At 40.3% G+C, this 7,525-nt stretch overlaps 1 long non-coding RNA gene across 1 annotated transcript; it reads right to left on the bottom strand.

Annotated features, from left to right (window-relative positions):
- Positions 1 to 1,433: 1,433 nt before the first annotated feature.
- LOC142283628 (uncharacterized) lies at positions 1,434 to 5,444 on the bottom strand. The gene is made up of 3 exons (XR_012745249.1): positions 5,353 to 5,444; positions 2,327 to 3,446; positions 1,434 to 1,678 (listed from the first exon to the last, which is right to left on the bottom strand). It is a non-coding gene; the product is annotated as an uncharacterized LOC142283628 (long non-coding RNA).
- Between the last annotated feature and the right edge of the window lie 2,081 nt (positions 5,445 to 7,525).

Genomic DNA, 7,525 nt, shown 5'->3' with positions numbered 1-7,525 from the left:
ACCTTCCACTTTCTCTGGAATGCCAATTATTCTCAGGTTGTTACGCCTTGATCTATTTTCAAGGTCATCTGTTTTTGCTAGAAGTGCTGCTATTTGCTGTGCTGCACGCTGGCCGTCTGTCAGATCCTGCCATGCGGTCCTCCATGATACTGGCACTCTGCTCAACTTCTCCTTTTCTCTCTTTCACTTCATGAAGCTTGTGCCGCATTGGATGCTAGGTCTTCTCTCAGGCTCCCCAGCTGCAGGGTCACCTCAGTAATAGATGCTCTGCAAAGCATTACTGCTGCGCTAAAACCATGAAGCCAAACGATGTGATGAATTCTTTGCTATATTTTCTTTATTTAGGCCAGGTCTACGCGTTTCAAAGGCATGTCCGCCTTCTTCATCAGGACAAAGGAAAAAACAGCATGATACCAATTGCTACTTGGGGATACATATATATTGAAAAAGAGGCTCCAAAATAAAGAAAATATAGCAAAGAATTCATCACATCGTTTGGCTTCATGGTTTTAGCGCAGTGTTAAACCCGACTTTCTTATCCATTCATGATTCCCTGTTGCATCATCGGGGCTGCTGCTTGACCATTTTCTGCATACATAGGAGTTGTGCCTGTCACAACTTCCATAGGTGAGCACCTGTTTTCATTTTCTAAGCCTGCATTGTTTGCCAGATAAGACCCTATGTGCGCTTTTCTCTCCACAGCATTTTGATTCTTAGCATTACTGCTGTGAGGATGTCTCTCAGTGTGGGCTCTTCAGGGATATTCTGTGTCAGCTCCCCTAGCTGTGCTGCCTGAGATCTGGGATTTGTCTCTGCCATGCAGGCCTGAGCTCCCTCATTGCTCTCACCCCTCCCCCCTCCTTCACTCAGGACCATGCTGTCTGCAAGTCCCATATTCATCTGCAGCTCACCTCTCACTGTCTCTCTGTGATGGGCACCGCTCTCCTGCCTGGCAAAACGCTTCAGCCGTGTTGCAGCCTGTCTTCTGGTCGCCTCAGCGTCTGCACCATTATCTTTTCTCTGCTCCATGCTGCCCACGGCACCATCTTGATTCTGCTCCTCCACTTCTCCCACCTGCTTTTTCGGCCCCCTCCTTGTCATATCTGTGCCAGTAAGCAATGCAATCAGGTCAGGGGGGTCAGAGGGTCGTCCAGCTGCAGCCTGTGACTTCTGAGAGTGTTTTTTTGGGTTTCTTCCCTAGGGATTTTCTAGATGCTTGGCAGGAGCTACAGGATCTGCTTCCACTCACATACTGAGCTAGGCCACGCCCACGGGAGTGCCCTCTTAATCTTCTTCTGGGAATATTTGTCAATATAATGTTAATTATTAATAAAAAAAAAAAGTCTAAAAACACTTGACCCAAGGTTCTCCTCTTTTGTAATGTATTGCAATACTTTATTTCAGTGTTTTGAATTATTTTGCATAACCTTTAAAAGGGTGGTAATAATGGTGGCCATTGCAGAACCAGTTTTCTGCATGGTTTAAAACCGCATTCACTTGTACTGTAGTGGACAATTGGGTTTATATTGGTGACAGCGGAGAGGTTTTTCACAATAATACATAAACTCTGCATCTTCCATTCACCTGTGTCTTATCCTCTATTGCTTCGCTTGTTAAAGGCAATTCTTCCATTATATTCCAAAGACATAAAACTCAAGATGACCAGTACTACAGGTACCTTAAACGAGAGATCGATATATGTGAATTTAAATACAAGACTAAAGATTGAAATGCTGCATTTATCTCTATTGATTGACCATGACTATTTCCAAACCACCTGTCATCAGTACTGCAAGAAAGCATAAAATCGCATAATGCACGGTAATGACACATTGTGCATAAGTCCTAAATTGGTCTTAGTCTAGTGAAGATGATAAGACTTCAGGGTATAAAGTCTATAAAATGAGTCGATAACTCACCATTTATTTTAAAACCAGTTATGTATCACATCACAAATGTTCAGTATATAGGAAAGTATGATTAAGATAGTCATCCTAATCTGATTGTTTCAGCCAATATCATGCCAGAACAGAAACCATAGGATTCATATCAAGGTTCTTATTACTGCAGGTCTAAGGCAAACTGCTAAAAATAGTGTAATCCAATAAAAAAAAAAAAAAAAAAAAAACAAAAAAAAAAACCACTTTGTATTGTGAATTAAATAATTTGCAAGATAATAAAGATAAAGTAGCAATGTACTGAAAATAAAATGTCATGTGCAACGCCAAGCATCAACCTAACTCTGGCACATGCATGATAGTAACTGCCTTAGCTCTAGCTCTAATTTTAGGAAGTGGATTAAAAAAAAAAAGCACAAAGTTTTTACCCAGATGGCGAGTGCAGCTGACGCTTTTGGATTCCTGACTTAGGGTTTCGCCATCTCTGCTTCTTCTGGGGTATGTGGGAAGAAGAAGTTTAGTTTTTTGGGATCACACTGACTACACTAGATCTGCAGAAAAAAAAAAAAATATGTTGTGGGATGTATCTCCGTTCGTCTGTGCTCAAATGAGGTGGATAGAGACGGTTTATATAGGGATTCGGAAAACTATTCTGTAGTACCTTTGCAAATACTAGAATTTTGTGACATGGTCCGTAAGTGGATAAAATACAGTTTTTCTATGTGTTTATCCATCGTAAATATATAATCAAAAATTAGAACCAGACACATTAAAGATCTTTACAAGCTTAAAAAGAAAATAATTAAAAAAAAGACCTTAAAGAAATTTTTTTTTAATGAATTCAACAGGCAAACAGTCACCCATTTATCTGTAGAAAACCAAAAATATATACAAAGACTCACTTCAGAAATGCATATAGTTTACTTACAAATATCTGTACGCTCAAAAATTTAACATAAACTTTAGGGGCACTTATTGTCCTGCACGTCTGTGCATGAATATATTTATATATATATATATATTTATATTTTTACATTTCTTTTTTTCTTTAAATAACATTTTACAAACTGTATAGAACTTAAAAGGTCTTTTTGTACAGCAAATTCTTTGCCCTGGTAAATTAAATTGTAAAACTAAAATGATGAGAGGGTCCATGTTTCCTGTATGTTAGGTCTCAGGAAGTGTGCAAGTAGAAATAAGAAATTAAAGGGTTGAGGTATTTAGCCACGCCAAAAAGATTGCAGCAACAGCATTAAAAATCCGTAGCTCTGAAAATCCCAAAATATAAAAGGAAAAGAAATTAATACTAATAACCCACTCGGGGCAGGGTGGTTATATATATGAAGTAGTCCATTCCGCTGAGACAGCTTATATCCACTTTACATGCTGCATAGAGCAGTCCAAGGTGACTGTGTGCACTAGAGACAGACTAGTTTCTTGCTCATCCATAGGTGAAAAAGTGAAACGGAGGCGATGTAAGAAAAAAGTCAAATGACGACAATTCTTGTCCAAGATCATGCAAAATATTGCTGTAGTGCAGTTTTTGCCCTACAAGAAGAGAAAAAAAAATAAATCATAATTTATATATAAATTTCATATAAAAATCACACAAAACTTAGATTCAAGAATTTAGGCTATGCTGATACACAAGCTATAATGGATGTTCCCATCCTTTGCAATCCTAATGGATTAAGTAGTCCTTTTCCTTTTTTCTTGTTTTTCAGTACATTATATGGTAACGTGAATAGTGTCATTCAAATCTACTTAAAAAAAAACAAAACCAAAAAACAAAACTGGTGTCAGTTGCCCTATTTTGAGATATACTGTATTTTTGTTTTAGACGCACCCCAAGTTTAAAGGCGGAAAATAGGAAAAAATATTTTTTAATGTTAAAATAGGGGGCAGTCTTATAATCTCTCACCAGGGGGAACGGCGGTGGTGAAGCAGCTCAGGAAAGTCACAGGAGGCAAGGTCAGCAATGCTGTGGGCTCGGAGGAGGGGGTGTTGCTGCACAGTAGGGTTAGTGATATTGCGGGATCGGGGTCATCACAGCAGCATGTGCCATTGATCTGCCGGAGCGCTGCAGGCTCCATTGATCTGCCGATGGGCTAAGGGCTCCATTGAACTGTAGGTTCCATTGAACTGTCGGTTGACGAGATGGACTTGAAAACAATGGCCATGAAGACTGTGCATGCGCATATCGTCCTCCGCTGCCATTTTCTTGAACTTGATTGCGTACTGCTAGCAGATCAATGGAGTCCGTAGCCTGCCAGCAGATCAATGGCTCCAGCTCCTGCGATACTCCCGAACTTGCAGTATCGCTGACCCTTTATCCTGTAACCAACCTGACCTGCTCTACTGCAGTGACACCCCCTCCTTTGAACCCTCAGTATTGCCGATCCTGCCTCCCTGTGATCTTGCTCCACCACCACTGCCGCGCTAAGCCATATCCGGTTTATAAAACGCACCCACATTTTCCACCCAGTTTTGGGGGAAAAAAAAGTGCATCTTATAATATGGAAAATAAAGTAACTTTTATTTTCTTCTTTTCAAGGGACTGTGTTGTAATGAGAACTTATCTTTCGAGGGCCAAGCTGCAGTTTTTATTGGTATCACTTTGGGGTTCATATGTCTTACTAATCACGGTTTCATTATGTTGGAGAGTCAAATTAAAATATTCTTTTAATTATCGTTTTCTGTTTTGGCATTCACCGTATGTAATAAATAAATATTGTGTCTATCAATTAGGCACAAAGTGATGCAAAAAATATACTATTTTTTATAAATTTACCCATTTTACGTTTGGGGAAAAAGGGGACTGATTTGCAATGTTTTATATTATTATTTTTTACATTTTTAACTAGAACCTGCAAGATCTTGATTGCCTTTATGCAGCATATTGCAATTGTAAAATTGACAAGGTCCTTCATGGGTGCAATCACATGGAATACACAGTGGCCTTCAGTAGACCCCAATATTAAATTGCAGTTGCTCACAGGTACTGGCTGTATGACACAGCTGGCATCTGTGCTGTATGGAGCACACTCCGCTCCAGAGCCCACTTCATGCATGCAGTACACTCGTGGTGCAATGATGCGAATGGGATTAACAAAACAAAGCCTCCAGAGCAGCAATCAGGCAATGGTGCTCCTCTTTAATATATTCCCTGGCCTACAACAAAAACGTAGAGACTTCCAGAAGGACAGTCCCATCAGTGACTGACGGCTTTCATTGTATAAGTGTACATACAGCGACAGCTTTCAGTCACTAAAAGACCGCCTTCTAGACTGAAAATCTCAGAACGAGCAAAGGTTTAAATAATGAAAACACAAATCAACTCCTTCCCTCAGCTCTATAACAAGGTGCCTGCAGACTGGACGGCATTTTTATGGTGACAGGTTAAGATGAATGCTTGGCTATGTATTACACACTTGACTATACCAGGGCTACTTACTTGTCACATAGGTTTGGATCTGTTGACTGACTCAACTTGTGGAGGATTTCTACAATTCCGATTTCCCGAAGCTTGTCTTGTCGTTCTTGTGAACCTTCAAGTGCAAAAATACAATACACAGTCATAAATGAGATTAAGAGATATGCTGCACACTTATGGGGTCCTGTGACTTAATGGGGGAACAATGAAAGAACAGATCTTTGCACTTTGCACTTCCCTGCTGCGGGCAGAGTCTGAAATACCATTTTACATGACACAATGACTGCACAGTACACAGGAACCTTCCATGCTCCAGGTTTAGGTTTATGCAGCAAGACTTTAGGGTATAAAAAAACCCAAACAAAAACTATTTGTGTGTCTTTGGCTCTCAGGAACTAAATAAAATTTTTAGGACATATACAGTTAGGTCCAGAAATATTTGGACAGTGACAAGTTTTGTTATTTTAGCGGTCTACAAAAACATGTTCAGAAATACAAATATATATATATAATATGGGCTGAAAGTGCACACTCCCAGCTGCAATATGAGAGTTTTCACATCCAAATCGGAGAAAGGGTTTAGGAATCGTAGTTCTGTAATGCATAGCCTCCTCTTTTTCAAGGGACCAAAAGTAATTGGACAAGGGACTCCAAGGGCTGCAATTAACTCTGAAGGCGTCTCCCTCGTTAACCTGTAATCAATGAAGTAGTTAAAAGGTCTGGGGTTGATTACAGGTGTGTGGTTTTGCATTTGGAAGCTGTTGCTGTGACCAGACAACATGCGGTCTAAGGAACTCTCAATTGAGGTGAAGCAGAACATCCTGAGGCTGAAAAAAAAAGAAAAAAATCCATCAGAGAGATAGCAGACATGCTTGGAGTAGCAAAATCAACAGTCGGGTACATTCTGAGAAAAAAGGAATTGACTGGTGAGCTTGGGAACTCAAAAAGGCCTGGGAGTCCACGGATGACAACAGTGGTGGATGATCGCCGCATACTTTCTTTGATGAAGACGAACCCGTTCACAACATCAACTGAAGTCCAGAACACTCTCGGTGAAGTAGGTGTATCTGTCTCTAAGTCAACAGTAAAGAGAAGACTCCATGAAAGTAAATACAAAGGGTTCACATCTAGATGCAAACCATTCATCAATTCCAAAAATAGACAGGCCAGAGTTAAATTTGCTGAAAAACACCTCATGAAGCCAGCTCAGTTCTGGAAAAGTATTCTATGAACAGATGAGACAAAGATCAACCTGTACCAGAATGATGGGAAGAAAAAAGTTTGGAGAACAAAGGGAACGGCACATGATCCAAGGCACACCACATCCTCTGTAAAACATGGTGGAGGCAACGTGATGGCATGGGCATGCATGGCTTTCAATGGCACTGGGTCACTTGTGTTTATTGATGACATAACAGCAGACAAGAGTAGCCGGATGAATTCTGAAGTGTACCGGGATATACTTTCAGCCCAGATTCAGCCAAATGCCGCAAAGTTGATGGGACGGCGCTTCATAGTACAGATGGATAATGACCCCAAGCATACAGCCAAAGCTACCCAGGAGTTCATGAGTGCAAAAAAGTGGAACATTCTGCAATGGCCAAGTCAATCACCAGATCTTAACCCAATTGAGCATGCATTTCACTTGCTCAAATCCAGACTTAAGATGGAAAGACCCACAAACAAGCAAGACCTGAAGGCTGCGGCTGTAAAGGCCTGGCAAAGCATTAAGAAGGAGAAAACCCAGCGTTTGGTGATGTCCATGGGTTCCAGACTTAAGGCAGTGATTGCCTCCAAAGGATTTGCAACAAAATATTGAAAATAAAAATATTTTGTTTGGGTTTGGTTTATTTGTCCAATTACTTTTGACCTCCTAAAATGTCGAGTGTTTGTAAAGAAATGTGTACAATTCCTACAATTTCTATCAGATATTTTTGTTCAAACCTTCAAATTAAACGTTACAATCTGCACTTGAATTCTGTTGTAGAGGTTTCATTTCAAATCCAATGTGGTGGCATGCAGAGCCCAACTCGCGAAAATTGTGTCACTGTCCAAATATTTCTGGACCTAAGTGTACAGTCACCATCCAGAGTGACTAAAATGCTGAGTGGTGCAAATATCAGGTCCCTATATAAACTCATTAGGTTTTAATTTACTGAAGCCTTTTGTAAGGCAGCGTGAGGATGACCGTGGT

The sequence above is a fragment of the Anomaloglossus baeobatrachus genome, unplaced genomic scaffold, assembly GCF_048569485.1.
Source record: "Anomaloglossus baeobatrachus isolate aAnoBae1 unplaced genomic scaffold, aAnoBae1.hap1 Scaffold_5427, whole genome shotgun sequence".
Classification (NCBI taxonomy): domain Eukaryota; kingdom Metazoa; phylum Chordata; class Amphibia; order Anura; family Aromobatidae; genus Anomaloglossus; species Anomaloglossus baeobatrachus.
Note: the sequence above shows the minus strand (reverse complement) of the source record. Positions and strands in the feature narration are given on the sequence as shown.